The following is a 21378-nucleotide window of genomic DNA, read 5'->3' on the forward strand; positions in this document are numbered from 1 at the left end:
TAATAATAATAATAATAATCTTTATTAGCCAGAAAATAACATATATAGATGTCACAGGCCTCGTCATAGAAAAACAAAAGAACACAATACATGATATGCAACCCAAGTACCAGTATGTAGCAGTATTAGAAAAAAAGAAAAATATGGTGCTTTAGGTGAAGTCTTCGCGAAATTTATAACAGCTTGAGCTTGTCTGTGTTCCAACGTCAATATTTTATGGTTCTCTTAATGATTTGGATAGTGTTTTATTACAGAATTTGCATCTTGCTATTTCATCAGCCATACCCTGACACACATTTAACCATTTTAATAATACGGAAATGCACACAAATTGTGCATATAACTAACTAGAGTAACTTTGTTTCAGTTTCACAGTTTATGACTCCGTACAGGTCTCGATTAATGATTTGGATCGTTTTTTGCATGATGTAACATGGTATCAGTCACAAGCGAGTTCACATAGTTCACACACGCATGTCTCATTCGGGTCGTGGTAGGTCTTCACTTTACACACTTTGTGGTGGTAGCCTTGCGTTGGCATAACCATTTAACCATCTGATTGTGCAGCCATGCAGAACGAAATTTCTGTTGATACTGTGGTTTAGGCGTCTATAAATGAAAAAAAAAAATAGGCCTATTAGTTTACTGTAATTATTATGATAAAGGGAACTTCTTAAATGTAAACTATTGCAATGCTGACTGCTGTACATATGAAAGACGAAATTCTTTATACGTGCACTGTATATAAATACATCCACCTCAACCAAATGAAACTTATTGGACACTGTTAAAGAGCGTCTGAAACATTTGAATGATCGATATTCAATTTAATAATTCCAATAGGCTGGTGAAAACTACACCATTGATTTTTGGTTTGTTCATTAACGTTTCTAATTGGCTGGCAAAAATTTATTGCCCTACAGTGTACACGCAGAAATGTGGCAAATTTGCTGTTCAATAGTGAAATGTAAGACCATCAGCATAAAGCTAAAATGAAACTGAAAACAGCTAGAAAATCCGCTAGCTGCTACATAGAAAATATTTCGGCTAGATTAAGGTGGCAATCTGCTACTTCTAGCGGAAATTCCGCTTGTTTTGGCAATACTGGTTACGTTCATTGTTGTTGCAACGGCCATGCTTCTTTCACGTGATGGTGCCGACGTTTTCATTTTCATTTCATTTCATTTATTGTATTCCATAGATCTTACATTAGCATTGAAGCTTTAAGATGTGGAACAAGAGAAAATTTTACAAGATTACAATTTTTTAGTGAGATGAAGTGAGGTGAGGCAAAGGACTAGCCATAGGCTACCCAGCATCCACCCCATGGCTGGGGAAAACCTCGGAAAAAACCAACCAAGCAATGAGACCAAACAGAGATCCAATCCAAGCCCAAGTGCAGCTCTGGATCAGCAAGCCAGTGAGTCTGCCGACTGAGCTACGTTGGTGGCTCTACAAAAAATATACAGTAAGCCTACATAGCAATCAGATTATTAAATTTACAAACCTAAACAATAATTCTTCAGTTTCATTGACATAATGATCCGATAAGCAGGTACAATAATAACAAAATAATATTTGTATTTGGTTCAGTCTAATTACCGGTACTTATCTTTAATATTGATAATAAGTCAACACATCATAACTTAATTATACAAATTAATAGCGAGGCTAATATTCACCAGAGAGCAAAACGTATAACTAGCGGTCAAAAGTTTTCGATGAGCTGTGTATACAACTATATACTTTATTTTAATGTACAAATACATTGGAAAAACTAAATAGACCAACAAAATAAATATTTTCTCTCTCTAGCATTATGATATGATAGAATATTCAAAACGAAATCCCTGTTTTAACCACAAATCCATAGTTGTGATAGGTGATCGAAAACTTTTGACCGGTAGTCATATACCAATGACATCTGTACTTTTAAAAGGACAGTGGGCAGATCTGGGTTAATAAAATAGTTAAAAAACATGAAACAGGTGAATGGGTAAAATTTCTACACATGCTTACATAAAATTTAATGGAGATTTGGAATATCGATGACTCAGAACCAGACTGTTCTAAGTCCAACTTTTTATAAGAAAGAAATGTGTGTTTCATTGCATTCCAGTTCTTGTCTGCATTTATGAATCGAACAAAATTGTAAAATTCCGGTCCATAAGGTTGCTATGAAGCTATTCCAAATTGTTTCATGAAACTGTGAATGTCGGGAGCTTAAAATATCTCTCCTGAAAAAAAAAATAGTAAAATGGACTTGGAACAGTCTGGTTCTGGGCCATCGATATGTAAATTTTAGTACATAAGGTGCTATTAAAAAAAATAAATTTACTCTCACACTAGTATGCCTGAGTAACTTTTTTCGAACACTGGTTTCATATTGCATGGTTTTTCTCCAACAGCTCGAAATATACGAGTATATATTTTCTGTAAAATTAAAATTTAAGAAGTTATTAGCAATATTCCATACTGTACTTATTGTTCACTCTGCAGTGGCATCAACTTATATGGGCCTGTGAGGCCCTAGCCCACTCAATAATTTGTCGTGTTATTATTATTATTTTATTTATTTAGTTATTTATACTCACTTTAACATCGCGAATTAATCTTTCAGGTGAAATCCGAAGGCCTCTGTACTATTATTGGGTACTGGTTCTATTGTTGTGAACTAGATGGCGTCTGCAGATTTTACTGATTTGTTATGAATATGATTTTGGTGATGAATGAAGCCGGTGATATTCAGGGATGTTGTGGCCCGAATTTCCTGACATTTACCTTACAGTTGAGGGAAAACCTTGAGAAATCTCAACCAGAAATTCAAACCAATCAGGAATCGAACCCAGGTCCTCTGCATAAGAGACCAGCATGCTGACCCCTATACCACAGAGGTGGTCATTATTATTATTATTATTATTATTATTATTATTATCACATCATCTCATTTTAGGTGAATTATTTATTAAAATCAATGAAAACATTTTTGAATGCGTAAGTTAAAGTAAGAAAGTATTGTTGGGCTCTTGCATACAAAGAGTTAGCTAGTTAATAACAATAGTCAACTCATGTTTTAAAATTTTAAATCAAACAGAATACATCTTAAGAGAAAAGCATCAATGAACAGTTTAATTTTTCTTTGTTGAGTAGCAGTACTTAGTAAATAAAAGAACGAAAGAATCATTTGACTTTAATTTTAGTTTGTGCAAATGTTGCTGTGCAGTTAATTACTTAGTGTGATTGTGATGTGATTTTCTTGTGCTGTTAATCAAGACCATGAATAAATTTTTAATTAAAAGACCACGGACAGATCCTACCCAACGTGAGTGGGAACCCAACGATCATCGACAACCATCCTGTTCCGATACAATAGATTTGAATTCCATTAAAAAATAAGCTGATGTACAAAGTTCGTCTTCACATATTTCTGCTTTGTCATGCGAAACCGAAATAAAGAGTGCTGGTAAGGGTAGAATTTAAAAAAATTCATGGCAGGACAAACATTCGTACGATGTATGATTTTGTACGATGAACACAAAAAAGTGGTATTTTGTAAAGTATGCAAGGAAGCTAGTGATAAAAAAATTATTAAATGTCTTCGCCAACATTGACACTTGTTTCAATTCCTTTGGCTTTTCCAATTGGAAACCTTCCTTAAGAAAATTTAGTTCCTATGAAATATCCCAGTGCCACAAAGAATCATGTTCCAAAGTACTGGCGATGCAGAGTGGAGTAAATGTTGCATCCAGTTTGAATTAAGAGTTGCAAGACCTTCAAAATTCTCGTGTTGCCTTACATAAACTATTTTCATCGTTGTTATATGTATCAAAGCAGGGACTTGCAATCCATGGGAATAAGGACAAAGCAAGTAATTTCCATCAGTTTTTTAAATTGCGATGGAAGACTCCCCAGAACTCAGGCGATTTATTGATAGAGACCTTTAGATGGGTGTCACACGATGCGGAAAACGAAATGCTCGAAATCATTGCATTGAAAGTGCTTCGTTAAATTCACAAAGCGGGGTGTTTCGGTCTGCTTATGGATGAAACAAGTGCCATGGCGAAAACAGAGCAAGTGTCGATATGTTTGCGTATTATTTCTAAAGAACTTAAAATTCAAGAGCACTTTATCGGTTTCTACGAAATGTCAGCAACAGATGTGACTAGTCTCTACAGTATTATCAGTGATGCTTTATTAAGACTAGGATTAAATATTCATAATTGTCGCGGACAATGTTATGATGGTGCTGCGAATTTAAGTGGGAAATACAAGGGAGTACAGGCAAAGGTTTTACAAGTAAATAAAAAAGCTAGATATTTGCATTGCTTCATGCACTCATTGAATTCAATGGCACAAGACAGTGTGAAGCACATTACAACTTTCAGAAATGTGATCAGATCAATATAACTCAAGATCTAATAAATATGATAAGAGAGTCCCCGAAAAGGTTGAACTGGTTTAATTCTAGAGATAGCCTACAAATACACATGGCTCAGAACAAAATTTAAGACCGTTTTGTTCAATGCGATTCATTGTCAGGGCCATTAACTTAAAATCTCTGACAGATATGTAACTATCAAGACATTCTTTCGTTCCTTTCAGATTTTTCTGAAAATGATAAAAGTGATGCTGGTACTAAAGCTTCAGGTTACCTAAAACTACTTGAGTCATTTGAACATTTTGATTATTTAAACATGATGACACAGGTATTTACCATACTGGATGCAACAAATATAAAACTACAAAGTGTAAACCTTGATTTCCATGAAGCAAATTGTCTCATTCGCAATTTGATAAAAACATTTCAAACTTTTCGTGATAACTATGAAATATTATGGGACAAAACTACAAGAAGAGCAAATGAGCTGGACCTGTCAGAATCATGGACACCGAAGCAAAGGAAAGTGTTTCGCCACCTAGATGATCGTCAACACATGCAGCATGAATTTAGTGACACGAAGGAATATTTTAGGAGTAAATTCTTTGAATTTATAGATTGTGTGACAGCAGCCCTTAAAGACAGTTTCCAGGAAAGCGAAATTTTAAATGCAGTGGAAAACTTTGTTATCGGAAAAGAAGATGATGTCAGGATTGTCAGGTGTTTTTTTCGATGACGATATTAATGACTATGAGATCTTACGATTGCAGAGAAATATGGTGTGTTATAGTGCTGCAATGTTGTGTGTTGAATTAAGAAATTTTGGAGATATAGTTAAATTTCTGAAGTCACATGTTACATGAAACAGTGCCTGAATTAATTAAATTTATACTTTAATTATGCCGGTTTCTACAGCTACACCCAAAAGATCTTTCTCTGCGTTAAAAAGACTAAAAACATTTCTCCATTCAACAATGTCCCAGAAGCGACTTAATCACATTGCTATTTTAAATATACATAAGGATAGCACTGAAAAGTTGGATTTAGAGGATGTTTGTGATGAGTTTATAGGAAGAAGTGCAACTCGTGCTACATAGTAGTGAGTCCATATATTGTTTTATATTAATTACCCAAAGTTTAATTGTAAATTTAAAAACTTAATTGTAAACTTAAATTTACAATTTAATCACAATCTCGTTGTTCACAGAGCTACACAACTCTTTATCACGGTTTAATTAAGTTACTATCTGTATTCAGTTATCTTTATCGACTTATCAAAAAGATTGCCAGATCTCTAATTTTTCTGTCATTCTACATTTTATATCATTATTGTGAATAGATATATATCACGATTCATTGAGAATTTGATATTTTATTGTAATTCAAAACTTTGAGCCCATACAAAATTTTTCAAAAGTTGGCGCCACTGTCACCCTCTATACATTTTCTAAAGATTAATTTTGTAGTCGGCCTGGGTAGCGTAGTCGGTATAGCTGCTGGCCTTCTGTGCTCGAGGTTGCGGGTTCGATCCCGGCCCAGGTCGATGGCATATAAGTGTGTTTAGATGCGACAGGCTAATGTCAGTAGTTTTAGTGGTATGTAAAAGAACTCATGCGGGACAAAATTCCCGCGACGCTGAAATAACCTCTGCGGTTGCGAGCGTCGTTAAATAAACCATCCCCCCCCTCAATTTGTAAACATGCATTTAAATGATCTACCGAGTATATTGCGGCAGGAACGACTTGGCTGAGAGATCAAATGTGATCAAACTGCGCATGTGCAAACTTCGTAGATGCAAGATCTGTAACCAGAGTACGAAGGGAACTCGATTTGATCTGGAAAGTGCACGTAAAAATAAATCCAGCTGGATCACGCTGGCACTGCATGAGAAGTCCTCGCATGCGCGTTATAATCTAACAGCCAAGTTGTTCTTGTCGCGAGTCCCTCCAGTAAAATCCATAACTATATTCTTGCGACAAGTGCGATATTTTTTGAAAAGTAAAGACAATGGCGACAATGAAACAAATTTTAACTGACAAATTGTAATAATAATTGGTAGTTGTTCTGTGAAAACCTCAATTAACATTAAAATTCACCAGATAATGCCCTAGATCATCCTGTACAGTATGATCATTTTGGAAAAGTTTTCACTAGTTTTTTAAATGTGTCATCGAAATTGGTGAAATTCTACCAAACCTGGCAACACTGCAGTGGTTACTCCTTACAACACGGCCGACTTGATGTTCCTTTCAGAAGCGAAGCGAGCATCAAGTCGGCCGTGCTTACAAGAGATTGGCTGCGTTCAGCCGGGACAGCGCTGGGGTAGCGATTCATTTTTGCTGAATTACAGCCTACAGCAGCTGTTAGTGGCTGAACGACCAGACCATAGACGTACTAAATAACCGCTAGACCGCTCACTGGCGCTAGTGTTATACTCCCAAATTGAACAGCCGACGAGCGGCAATTTGTTTGGTTGAGCTGAATCAAGAGGAGTAGAAATATTCTACTCCTCTTGAGCTGAATACTGTCATTGCAAGTTATCTTGAACCTTACATCCCCTAAGTCTGTCTTTGGAACTGCTCGGTACGGCGTGTATTCATCAACGTAACGACACGGCAAGGATGCCCCTCCCTCGGGTAACGTGACTCTTTTCAGAAAACGTTGGTTCTTACACTTTACGCCTCTCTACTGTAATAGAACTTGGTTCAATACAGACATCATTTTTTCTCGATACTCCGGTTTTGAGAGGAGAACATAGTTTCGTAGCAAGCTTTAATTAACCTGTAATGAGTAAGTATTTAAATATAATCGTGTGTTCACTCCTCTCTCATCCGGGCTGGGGACCGGCAATGGAGGAGTTACTACAGCTACTTCTAGCTATACATTATATAGGCCTGCATGACTTACACCTTCAGCTAATATGTAAATATTCTTATAACAATATTTTACAGGCCTATTATTTGAATTTACATTAATTTACAATTATACACAATCCATATCCCTATCATTGCTGCCATCATCGCTTGTTTTAAAATTAATTATTTCGCCAATGGCATCATCCATTCGGAATTATCTTCTTAATCGTAGGTACTACTTTCTGAACACGATAGAATTCTTCGATTGTATCCCGAATAACATATTGATCGAAGTCGTCCACTTCAACTTTACACAAGTCTAATTCTGGAATGAAATAATATGTTTAGTAGAACAATAAGAAAATAATAACTTGCAACAATAATTCATTATGTCGGTCTCAATACACACACTATTGTACATAACTATTATAGCAATAATTTCTAAACATTACATAGGCCTACCTATTCTTTCCCGGAGTAGTGTGAGGTTCATTCGGTTGTAATTCAATATTATTTTTAATTGATTAAAGTTCTCGTTAACACTTTGTTAAAAACATCAAATTTACACTGTCACACGTTAAAAGTGTTAAAATTGTTTAAAAAGGTATTTACCTTCGACAGACGGCCCGTTTCGACGCTATTTGTCGTCGTCTTCAGTGTCTCTTGAACCACTGCTGATTTTGGCTCTGCGATGTGCAGTTGTCGATGGTAGGGGTGGGGGTGTGTTGTTCCTATGGTGGGGGTTGGCTGTCTGTATGTTATGACGTATTATGATGTCAAACAATGTGTGCGTATTGAACTGTAGTTGCGTATTAAGTATGTAATGTGGATGTGCTATTGTATTCTTATATATTTCGTATTGTTCTAGGATATTTAACTGTAAACTTTTTGGTGTGATGTGTAAAATTTCCATATCTGTTTCTATATTATTGTAGTCATGATTATTGTCGATAATGTGATCTGCATAATTTGATGTAATGTAAGGTTTGGTTATAGCTTTAATATGTTCGTTGTATCTTGTATGAAAGGATCTTCCAGTCTGTCCTATGTAAAAATGTGGGCAACTATTGCATTTTAATTTATAAACTCCAGTTGAATTATATATATTTGAATGTTTAGTGTGGTTATTTAAGTATTTCTGTGTTGTATTATTTGTTTTGTATGCAATTTTGTACTTTAGTTTTCTGAATGAAGTTGCGATTTTGTGGGTATTCGTATTGTGATATGTTAATGTTATGTATTTATTCTCGCGTGCTGTTTGTGTTGGTTAGGTCTGTTTTTGTTTTGCCTTTTTTATTATGTGTCTATTATGTTAGGGTTGTATCCATTGTCTTGTGCTATATATTTTATTGTGTTTAATTCTTCCGTGTAGTTGTCTTTGTTCATTGGTATATTAATTAATCTGTGTGTATTGTACGGAAAGCTGCATGTTTATGTTGTATGGGATGATTTGATGAATTGTGTATATGTCTTGTTTCAGTTGATCATTGATTTCATGTAGTAGATTTCGTTATTCGAAACTGTCTCAAAAATTTCTCGTCATCCCACTCTTCAAAATTATTTGGACGCAGCGTAATTCGTTTTGCTGTTCTGATATAACGAAGCATCTGCTCCAGAACTTATCATCAGAATTAGTATCAAAATTAAATTGATCCTTCAAATCACCAGCTGTACGACGTGCAGCCATCTTGATTTCAACACCGAGTTCCAACCTCCGGATAACGCCTATCTGCTACTCTGCCTCCCGGATTGCTAATCTGGAAGTTTAGCCTCCAGATTGCACATAACCAAAAGTCGTAGTACGCAATTACAACCCAACTTCCGGATAAATATGCCATCTGCCGGATAAGTTTAAACTAGAACTTTATCCGAGAGTCGTAGTACAGGCCCTAAGTTAGCTTCTGATATCCCGATTTCCCACGCAGAAGATCTAGCAACTCTGCTGACAGCAAAAACACGTTATTAAAGGTATATCGGAAAGGAAGTACTGTTTCTATAAACAAAAACATTTAGCTTTCGGATACGCAATACAACGCGTATTCAAATAGTCGTTTCGAAATCTCTCGCGTTTTCTAACACACAAATGGCGGCTTTCCGCTGCTTCAATTTGGGAACATATTTCTCACTTTTCCGCTACGGCGTGGTAGGGGCTCGGACCAGACTGCAAAATGTCCGCTGTGTTTACAAACAAACACGCCATTGTTCTGTCTACTCCGGCACCATTGGTTGATATCAACGAGTTAGAAAGAGAAGGCTATAGAGTGGCCATGTTGTCCTGTACAGCGCTCTTTGCGGTGCCACCGCGAAACATGGCAGATCTGAGCTAAGCGCCCACCTTTGTAAAAATTCGTCTGCTTACAATGTTATATAACGGAGGTAAGAAGTACAAAAAACGGAGAAAAAACATGCCTGTTGTGTGTGCTGCATATAACTGCAATGTCAAAAGGAAAAAGACAACAGATATATCATATTTCATGTAAATTTTATGAAGTTAAGTCCATAGTTTTGTTAATTAGCAGCATTTTTTTTTCATGCATTAATGTGTAACAACGCCCGGCATAAACAAAATAAATGGTTCACCGGTAATGTACTTAAACTAAATACGGATAAAACCAATACAATTCCGTTTCAGACACAGTGAAAAACAAATAGCAATACAATATTAAAACTATATTTCGACACCGGCATCCTTTTTTTCTGCTCCTTCTGTCCTTACTGCTTATAGAAGAAGACGATGAGCTGTAGCTTATAAGAAGTAGGCCTATTTCGAAGACAAACGATTAATCAAATAAATGGTTCACTAGTAATAAAGTTAAACTAAATACGGATGAAACCGCTAGAATTCCGTTTCAAACCTAGTAGAGCAATCAAATATTAAAATTGTATTTCGACACTCGCATCCAAAATAACGCAAAACTCTGGGGTAGGTCGTATTGTTGTTAGTATTTTGACTGGAAGGACATGAAAGAACATAATTGAGCACCCACGTGCAATAATGGGGTAAGTATGAATATATTTCGTATACTTACCCCATTATTGTACGTGGGTGCTCAATTATACACTAATAATTATCTGTGGTGCCACAGCCCTTGAAAGGCTCAGACAGACCAACCGGCTGTTGGCCTCACGTTCACATTTCGATAATAATTATACTTTACTGTAACAAAAAAACTGAAAGCGTGTTTTGTCATGTTTCACCCACGTTACAAGCTTGGAGGTAAAGGTTGTTTACTACAGATAGGGCCTACTTTCATTCTATATACTATATGGTATAGTAAATAGTTTTGCAACGTGTAGAGACTGGGAAAACAATTTAATAAAATCATCCGAATCATACTCGTTCATTTTATAGGCAATCTTGCAGGTCGCATTTAAAAGAACCTAGGAATATTAACATTTTCTTCAGTATATTTGCTAGGACTTCTTGTCATACTACATGACAATTTTGCTTAGGTTATTCTTTTAAGCATTCCTTCTAGGAATAGCTCAAGTGTTTTAAATTTAGCGTACATAAGTTTAGATTAAGTTCCTAGCACGTATTTGACGAAATACTAGGTTTTTCCACTTCAATTTAACTGATTTATGCAAACGAAATTAAGACAGCTGACGATTCTAATGTCAGTTATCACCACGCCCACTTTGTTTTGGGCGCATAAGTTCATTACCGACGGTCGTTCAATTTTCTTCAAACATGGCGGCGCAATGACCACTCTATATCTTTCTCTTTTTAACTCGTTGATTTATATCTACCCCCTCCACTTTCGCTGGCTAGCAGCAGGCTTGCAGCGAAAAAAATTTTGCTACGAAAAATGTCGGCCGCTATTCCAACGCTGTCGGCCAGCAAGGCGTTCAGTGCTGTCGCTATTTCAGCGCTGGCACAGCGTTGGCCCGGCTGAACGCAACCATTGATTCATAACGTCCCCTATAGATGGCAAAATCGAACTTGATAGTAGAGGTCAAATTACCTCTCATCTCTTTACAAAATATTTTTGAATTCTAAAATAAAGTTATATTTAATTAACCTATTATATTTTGTTTTGTTATTTAAGAGATTGTGTAGTCAGACTGGGAGTTTAACTTCTAGTATTATATTTACTTCCGGTCCTTTCTCTTCTGCTCTTGCGGTCATTCCGGTTTGTTCATACTAGGTCTCATTTGGAGTTTCTAGTACACAAATTAAAGCAAAATGAGTGCGTGGCGACAGGCAGGTTTAACGTAAGTAGGTACACACAATGTTGCATGTAATTAATAACATTTTCGTTCAAATAAATATTAATTCAAGTCTCAGTGAAAATATTTGAAAATGTTAGATTGTCCTAGATTTTTTTTTTTTTTTTTTTTGGAAATAACCTTTGCATTGCAATAAATGTTAGTATTTGTTTAACATGTAAAATCCCCAATGGTGTGCCCTGTTTAAGGAGTAGATTGAATCAAACATTTTGCAGAATGTTAGTATCATCATCTAGGATCAGTATCAGGTTAGGTTTGGTTTGTTCAGGTTTTTGGTATGCCTACCATAAAGCGTACAGTATGCAAGCCTAACCAAAAAACTTGGCTAAACTAGCGCCGAAGTAGTTCCCTTCGTACTCCGCGTATGCACCTTGCATATAAGAATCTGTGATAGGTTAGGTTTGATTAGTTTCGGATTTTGTATGCCTTCACAAAAAAAAAATCCCGGAAGATTTTTTTACGAAAAAAATGAAAAAAAAAAATCTTAATTTTCAGAGGGAGTGTAGTTTGGAATGTGAAGAATTCGTATAGAGTGTCAGTTGACTAGAAAACATATTAGAAAATTGGAAAGAATTTATTGGTGTAGATAAACTAAAAGTGATTATTTAACATGTGAAATAAAGAGGTAAAAAAAGCCTAAACTAACCTAACCTAAACTGTCACAGATTCATATATGCAAGGCATACGAAAAGCTAAGATAATCTGACCTAATCTGTCACAGATTCCCGCACGGGAGAGCTTAGAAAAATTCAAGTTGGAAGTTTCGGCATTGCGTGCTGTAGAAAAGCCAAAATCCCTTATAAATTCACTTCTGAAATCATCTGAATTACCTGAGCGCTAATTTTACCAAAACTGAACAAACCAAACCTAACATGTCACTGATCGATCCTCTTTGTTGTCCTCCATATATACCAGATTTTTCTACCGAATTACCGATTGTTTTTATTGATGACAAACTGGTCAAACTCCATACAAGTCATTCTATAGTTCCACCCTACAAGAAATTCACTTTGAACTGTTTTAATATAAAGTCATCTGTCCACACACAGGTTTTTTATTGTTGAAAACACATATTCAACTGCAGCATTGCTCATGGGAGTAGATAGAACAAATTTGGTTACCGTACTGTATTTTAAGTAAATTATGGGCACTGCTGTTGGATTTACTAAAAAATTCCACACATTTCTGCTCTTTCGGTACATCCTTTTAATTAGTTCTTAGGACACTGTATCTAGTAAGGTATGTTCGTCATGTAGTTTGCCATCAATTGTCAGTTTATTTGCTTTCACTGTATTTGCGAGACCATCAAATGTTACTGGTTTCTTCAAATTTAATGTAAAGCACTTCAGTCGAGCCACTTCTCCAAATAAGCTACACTTCTTTGATAAACCATTAGCACATCATTTTTAGAAAACGTCTGATCTGATGGACATAACTTCCAAAACTTTCGTGTAGGTACCCATAAAACCCATTAAGATGGTATCAAATCCTTCTCTCTATTAGTAAGATTGTATTGTTCAATGGTTCTCAATAATTAGTAACAAGTTTTTTTTTTCATTGTGTAGACATACTCTCGAGGAATAAAACCTCCGTTTCATAATTGGTTACCGGTATTTATTATTCCTCAAAGAATAAATACCAATAATTATAAAGAATACATTTACTCAGAGTAGGCTTATACATGCTAAATCTGGGAAGGATAAATATTTACGACATGAACAATTTCCCCAATTGGGGCAAGTTACTTGTTGAGGTTTTTTCCGGGGTTTTCCCCTCAACCCAATATGAGCAAATGCTGGGTAACTATCGGTGCTGGACCTCGGACTCATTTCACCAGCATTTCATTTCATTCAGATGCTAAATAATCTCAGATGATACAGCGTCATAAAATAACCCACCAAAAGAAATTAACGATTTGAAGTATAAAATACGTACTGTGAATCAGAAAGAATATGGTTGCACTGGAAGCAGACTTCCAAAACTTCTTAGCATTACTGAGTCAACAGATGAAAGTAAGCTACAATTACTTATTAATCAATATATTTGATTTTCCTGTTACGTAAAGTGTCGTACCCATTATATACAAATAACTGTGGAATGTATATATAATTATTTTGCAAGTGTAATAATGACACAACCATTTTTTATTACGCAAAATTAAACACAAGTTAAAATTTGTTAAAAATTGGATGGCTGTGAAAAAATTCGTTTCAAAAATTTTATAAAGATATTCATGAATATGTTCTATAAGAACATAGTATAATATTAATAAATATGCCGTAGCATATTAATAATAACAATAATAATAATAATTCCCTCCTTGACAAAATTCCGCGTACGTTACTGTATCAGAATATCAGTGACAGTACATTTACGGAAGTTGTTACAGTAAAACCTCTCTAACTTGGACATGTATCTATATGTACACTAACTTAATAAGAAATCTGTAACCTAAATTTTTCTGGTAATTTTAGTTTTTGCAAAAATAATTGGTGTAAACATGTATAATTAGATATCCTGAGACTGAAAATCGAATTTTTGAAAATTTTGTTTGTATGTATGTTTGTTACCTTTTCACTGAAAAATGGCTGAACCGATTTCTATTAAAATTGGTAGGTATATGTAAGATAAGTTAGTTCCCCACTTAGATTTTAGGCTCTATGGCATTCAAAATACTTTCTTTAAAAGAGGGATTATAAGGGGGTTTGAAGTAGGCCTAAATAATCAAAATATCTCGCTTATTGATTTTTAGTAGAATATTGCATAACAAAAGTTGCTTTAAAAATGTTTCCAACAAGTTTTGTTCTATTCAAAATTTGATAGGACTGATATTTAACGAGATATGAGTTTTAAAATAACATTGCTTTTTATGTCAGTCTGCCTTTCAGACTAATATACGAATAATAAAGATAAAACAAATGACTGTATTTATTTATGGTGGCCTTGCACAACAATATGAAAATATTACATTAACAACTCTTAAATTGAATAATATTTGAAGGTAATAAAATTTGGTGTCTGATTTGCGTTGCATTTATATATGAACGAAAAGTCAGAGATGGATTAATTTTACAAATATACATGCGGCACATAGCCTATTAAATATTAATTATTCAGTAAGAAACTGGTACCGGTACATATTTTTATTGTTTAATTACATATTTGGATCAGTTATAGTAATGTATACTTAAACTTTATTTGGTCCACATAAAATACTAATTTTTACTAGTCTACATTTTATTTTTTTTTTCCATGGAACAGAATCGTATTTTTACGAATGTTGTCATAAAAGACATTATTTCCCCAGGGCCAAAAATAAAATACAAATGGAGTAAAAAGTAGTATTTTACCTTGGAGCTCATTGGAACTGTTCATTTTCTAGATTATCTGATCTTACAAACTGCCATGAAATGGCGTTCTTGTGCTCATCATTTACCCACAGTTGTTTCCTGTGGTAAAGGTATCCCTGTCACATGCCATGAAAATACTTGGGAGACCCATGCTTTCCATGACCTCGGCACTAGAATGGGGTGGTGTGGTCGGCACCATGCTCTGACTGCCTTTTATCCCCAGGAAAGACCTGATACTCAATTTTATAGGAAACTACATTAGGCACTTATAACATGACCATTGGCCTATAAAGTTTGCCATGGTTACAGGCTATTGCAAGAGAGTAATGTTTTCAGTTTAGGCTACACAACTTCTGAAACTGAATAAAATACGAAATACAGAAATGAATAAAATGAAACACGAATTAGTCGTCAGCAGAATTGAAATAGAAATTACAAACAAACTTCTTGAGGAATATTACATTCATCCATTTTGTATGAGTTTGTTAATAACAAACTGTCTAGTTACCATTTCATTAGTAACTTCATTGTTTACTCTGACGTATATAACATTGACATTCATCAAATTAATGTGATATATAAATATTTAGCCTATATCCTTTTCTAGTAAAGAAGACATAAATTATTATTGTATGCAACTCGGAAATTATTAGTAATTAATACACCTCGGGTCACAGACCCTCGGTTTAGGAAATTCGTTGCCCTCAGTGCTTAATTATCAACATAATATCCTTGTATGGTACTATCACAGTCTAGTATGTACAGTCACGAAGCTCAATACGTAGTAAATATGCATCCATAGATAGTTGCTAACCACTAGGATCGCTAATATCGCCTCATTACAGACAATGCGAAATGGTACCGACACAGTCTATTGTTCCTAGCACCCTCACAACTCAAGCTTCGTGACTGTATATACTAGACTGTGGTACTATTATGTACCTTGTTAACTTTAATGGTTTTTTTTTTTATTTATGTAAACAAAGATGCGCAATGGTGCCAACACAAAGAATTACCTTCATACACAATCCATGCTATATGCATATTGGTGTGGAGTGATTTGTTAAGGAATGTATTCAAGACTAATTTAGAGACATGTGAAACGAATTAATTTTGCACAAAAAAACAGATGCTCCCTGGAATAAGTAGTCGTATTTTAATTATGTAATTGTTATGACTGAGATACCTGTTGTTAATTGTTTCTATTTATATATAAAATTAGACGATAATTGACCGAGTATATAAGGTCTTGCGCTCAGAAGGGTGGAGTTCAGGATTTGGGGCGGCCTACAAGCCATAAGTGGTACTAAAGATGTTATACTTATTCATTAAATGAACGAAACACAAATCGAATTCAAAGCACCATATGCACTACTGCTTCTCTAGTACAGCAGCAGCAGAGCCTGGGTGTTGTCTGCCATGAACCTCAGTAAAGCAAGGCACAAGGCTAATTATTCAATATGGAGTATTGTGCACTACACAGAACTGTTACCTATTAAGCATATAACCTCACTGATTACATTGTTTTGTATTATAATTCTGAGATTATTTTCATTGATTTAAGTACGTTTTTCCTTTCGTGTGTGGTGTGGTAGGATATCGAAGTTTCACCTTACTTTGTAATGTAGATTGGACATTAATAAATAATGTGTCCCATTTTGTACATTCTATAAATATTACACAGCGTTCGCTTACATAATGTAGGTCGACCGGTACGAAAGTCATGCAATATGCAGCAAACTGTCTCCTGCAGCTCGACAGTTTTATTGTTATTGAGATTACCTTGAGCTGTTGGAAATGGTGACATTCTGCTGCAACACATCTCTCACATTTCTTACGGATTTAAGAATTTTAGTGGCTTCATATGCTGTGATTTTATAGACACCAGTTTCTTGTGGGAGACGATGGAGATATTTCTTTGAGGCGTGTTCTAATCTTTTTCATATTTCATCCAGTTTTTCCTCAATAAGTACACACCGTGGTCTTTTGCTGCATTTATTCAATACTGACCCAGTTTCTCTAAATATTTAGCGAGGTTGTGTATGGTGTTGCCATGTGGAACAGTAACATTAGAAAATCTTCTTGCAAATTGTCTTTTTACCTTTCTGCAGTAACTTTTTTTTTTTTTTTTTTTCAGATAAGTCGCTACCATTAAAATCCTTTGCTCTAATGTAAATTTCTGTGGTGCCATGTGGGCAAGATCATATAAGCACTTCACTAACACAATTAGAAGAATAACACACAATCTAATGTCAACACAACCACTCCTACAAAGATATTGAAATGGACTGCTTGAGCATGCAGGAGATGGTTTGTCATGTGTTGTTAGGCCATCGTGCCAGTTGACCTCTGTAGATGACACCTCGTGATTGTGCCTTGCTTTACTGAGGTTCATGGCAGACAACACCCAGGCTCTGCTGCTGCTGTACTAGAGAAGCGGTAGTGCATATGGTGCTTTGAATTCGATTTGTGTTTCGTTCATTTAATGAATAAGTATAAGTTGTACATTAATAATTTCGAATAGTATTCTCTGAGAAAAGATTCTATATGTTAATGTTAGCCAAACAGGCATGTGCTATATTTGAAAATACCGAAACAAAAGTCTCAATTATACTGAAATATTTCTGCCTGAAGGCAAAACAAAATTCATAGACTTAATAAGAGTGAGGGTGAATGGGAGAATCGTTTACGAAATAACTATGTAAACATTTTAGTGATTCGAGCAAGAGAAATTAACATCGAACACTTTGAGCAACTTACAACTCTCTTGAGTTCATACTTACCTGGCTCAAGAAAGTGGAAACAGAACTGAACGTTCTCAGAGAATGGTTGATGAAGTAATGTACATACTCAGTAGTTGCCTGGTTGATGACAGGGCAATATCTCAATGGATGAGGTTTTCTACGCAAGAGCATGCCAGCAGAAGGTGGTTCGCAATTCATGTAAAAGTGTGATTTCTGCAGGAACATCTGTTGGTAAAGATGAATGGTCTCTGTTGCATTATGTCGAGACTATATAATGATAGCATGTCCAGATACAAGCTGTTAGAAAACAATACATCATTGTACACTTACAAGGAACAAGTGAAAATCTCGCATATGAGGCAAAAGTAGGCTTCGAGAATGTTTCATTCACTAGAATTCTGAAAATTGCGATTTGTAAATATAATCAATCTAAAAAGTTGTCCAAAATGTGTAGACATAAATAAAACTAAATACCTTCTGGTGTTGCAATTTCAATTGTGCTTTCCAGTGTATGCGAGTGGTAGCTGTTATGCTACATTAACAGTGATGGGGAAACTTTTATGGGAGCGGGTCTAAAGGAACAAAAAATGCATGAGGCGGTAGTGCATTTTACGAAACTGTTGTGATATTAAGCCTTATTTGCCAATTTTATTATATTATTCAATGGAGATGATGGAGGTTGTGATGAATGGAATTGTGAATGTGCTTCTAAAAGCTTTTCATAGGCTGGTTGTAACTGGGATGATTTGACTCTCAGAAGTGAAGCTAAATATCCATCTGTTATCCTGTTTCTGACACTAATTTTTCGAAGTTTCAACATAGAAAACATTTGCTCACATAATCACAATGAAGACGTGGCTATAACCTTCTGGGCATGACATATAAATTTTGGAAAACTTGATTTCGATAAGGACTTACAGCGCTTAAGTTTTGGAGTTAGAATCCTGTCATGGGCTGCATTGAATATGTATGAGGGCCCATCACTGTGCAAGGAGAACATGCTGGTAGAACAGAACAAAGTTACACGATTGAGCTAATGATGCAGTGGAGCTGTGTTTACAGAATTTCCAGTAAAGTAGCAGGATTACGTTAACTTCAAAATCTGCAAGATCAGCATGTTCTGGCCTGGCTGGTTCTCAGAGATACCTTGAAGGAATCAGTCTTTCCCTAAAGGATCTTCTTTCAGATTATCTTTCTTAGGATTTTGTTGTACTGAAGTCATAGGGAAATACACATGAGTTACATCCTATTAAAACCAAAGGTAGGCTACATGACCGTATAGTTACAAATTACAACCATGGCTATTTAAAGACTACAAATATTTTGACCTCATCCATGAGTGTCTTCCATCATCTATCCATTGCCATATTTTCATTTTCTCTTTGTCTCTCCACCAGTCTTGGCCAATTAAAGCTACTTCTGCCATCTGGAGATCCAAGCAGTGTGTAATTTAGTGAGCTTTTGTTATGCAGAATATGTCCTAATCTCTTAAATCGTCTGTTTCGAATTATTGCACTTAAATCAATGTTATTGTAAATTTTCCGAATATCAATTATTCCAATTCAGAAATAACTAAGTAAACTAAAAAAAACTCCAAAAGAAAATAATATTTCAATGGATACCTAGTTATTGTGGCATACCTAGAAACAAGAAAGTCTATAATATTGCAAAACAGGCAACATGTTTGCAACAAAAACCTCTTTGTATTTTATTGTATTTATTAACATTCCATGGTATTCATACATTGCTTCACAGCTAGAATATGGAACACGTCAAAAAACTTAATACTATTATAAAGTCTTAATTTATAGTCACAGTCTACTAGTCTACTAGTACAACACAAAGCTTTAGTATCAATTTCATGAAGCATTATTGAATGTCATGAATTCACCTATATAATAGAAGGTGTGAGAAATTAGGTACTTCTTTAATTTGGCCCTAAATAATCTTATGTTTTGAGTTTCATTTTTTATATTGTTAGGGAGGCTATTAAAAATGTTTACTGCCATATAACGCACTCCTTTTTGATAGCACGATAGACTTGCCGATTGAGTATGAAAGTCATTTTTTGACGTGTATTTATGCTATGAAATGTTGAATTAGTTACTAATGTTAGGCTACAAAGTTTTCACGATTACATACGAGGAAGATTATTAATAAAAAAATATACTGACAAGCCATGGGCATTATTTGTAGTTTTTTTTTTTTTTTAATATTCCTACACGATTCCTTATATTTGACACCTACTATTATTCTAATTATCCTTTTTTGTAATAGGAATATACTGTTACTATTTGTGGAATTTCCCCAGAATATTATTCCGAAACTCATTACCGAGTAGAAGCATGCAAAGTATATTGTTTTTAAGGTATTGATATTCACTATCTTTTGCATAGATCTAATAGCAAAATATGCTGAATTTAGTTTGGGGGTAATTTCTTTAAATGTAATTTTTCCAATTTAACACATATTGATTTTTAAGCCAAGAAATTTGATTGTTGTTGTTTGTAATAGGGAGCTGTTCTTAATTATTGCGCTAGAAATTTGCAAGGTTGAATTCAAGTGATATTTCTATCCATGCCTTTGCTTCAGTAAGGTCTCATTTCATAAACTTATGGATCAACAATTGGCTCTCTTCTGACAAAGGAAAAATTTTACAGTCCGTTCAATAGAAACCAAATGACCTGGAAGTGTAAAAAAAAACTTGCCCAGACATGTTCAATCATTTTTAACAAGTGCCAGAACAGGTCACATTGTCACACAATTGTACCTACACCGATTTCACCTTTCTGATACTCCTACTTGTTTGTGGTGTAATAATCATGATGAAGATCTGGAACACATTCTTCTATACTGTCCATCCATAAACCACAAAAGAAGTAAATTAAAATCATCAGTACCAGTTGCAGAAGACACAGCCCTGCAGTATATATTGACTACATCCAACTCTGGTTACTAGCAACAGGCATCTATAATGAACACCAATCAAAATACCCCTCATTTCTCATGAAAAACAAGAACTGAAAAGACTACAGTGGACTATAATGGACTTTATGTTATCAGCAAACAGCTGGATACATTAAGAAGATTGATTGTTGCTTTGGATTTTGCATATGTTGTTTTCATTAATTAATTGGGGCAACAATTTTTCACAGTATTTTAATCTGAAATGTGATTAGTGCATGACAGTTTTTCAAACTCCGTACCAGTACCCAGTTTTCAATACCACAGAAAATAGCAGATAAAATAATAAATCCTGAAGTTCTTGTTTCTAGGTAACAATTTCGAACTTAATAATTTATTGGTTATAAAATAGCATCATTTTAGTATTTGTAATTATGGTTTTTCATTTCTTCCTCTTTAAACTAAACTCAATAATTGCCACTCCAAAATATTTGGAACCTGAGACTGTTTCAAACAATAAATTTTGTTTCTCTTATATTAACATTAAGATCCAAGTATTTAGTTTAACAAATCTATTTGTTAGCAAGTTTTTTTTTGTTGTATTTTCAGCTACATCAATAAATTTTGTTTCTCTTATATTAACATTAAGATCCAAGTATTTAGTTTAACAAATCTATTTGTTAGCAAGTTTTTTTTGTTGTATTTTCAGCTACATCAATTATTCCAACATTGCTGCCAGATTGTTGAGAAGGGCCTTGAAACCAGAATTCAGAGCAGAAGCTGTGAGAAGAGAGGAATCATACATTAGGTTTACACCCTGGAAAGATGGCAAGGCACAGAGTAAGTTTATAGATGATGAGAAAGGTGATCTTGTAACTGAAACTAGATATTAATGAACCATTGCTATTTTATGGTAA

The 21378-nt window shown here is 34.8% G+C and overlaps 2 long non-coding RNA genes across 2 annotated transcripts in view; one reads left to right on the plus strand and one right to left on the minus strand.

Moving 5' to 3' along the window:
* Positions 1-7865, minus strand: part of LOC138694402 (uncharacterized) — a 32990-nt gene extending 25125 nt beyond the window's left edge. The window contains exon 1 of the long non-coding RNA XR_011330923.1: positions 7846-7865. This is a non-coding gene — a long non-coding RNA (uncharacterized lncRNA). The remainder of the gene's footprint in view (positions 1-7845) is intronic.
* Positions 7866-11009: 3144 nt separating this feature from the next.
* LOC138694403 (uncharacterized) lies at positions 11010-21255 on the plus strand. The gene is made up of 2 exons (XR_011330924.1): positions 11010-11452; positions 21171-21255. It is a non-coding gene; the product is annotated as an uncharacterized lncRNA (long non-coding RNA).
* Positions 21256-21378: the final 123 nt, after the last annotated feature.

Source organism: Periplaneta americana, chromosome 2, assembly GCF_040183065.1.
Source record: "Periplaneta americana isolate PAMFEO1 chromosome 2, P.americana_PAMFEO1_priV1, whole genome shotgun sequence".
NCBI lineage: Eukaryota > Metazoa > Arthropoda > Insecta > Blattodea > Blattidae > Periplaneta > Periplaneta americana.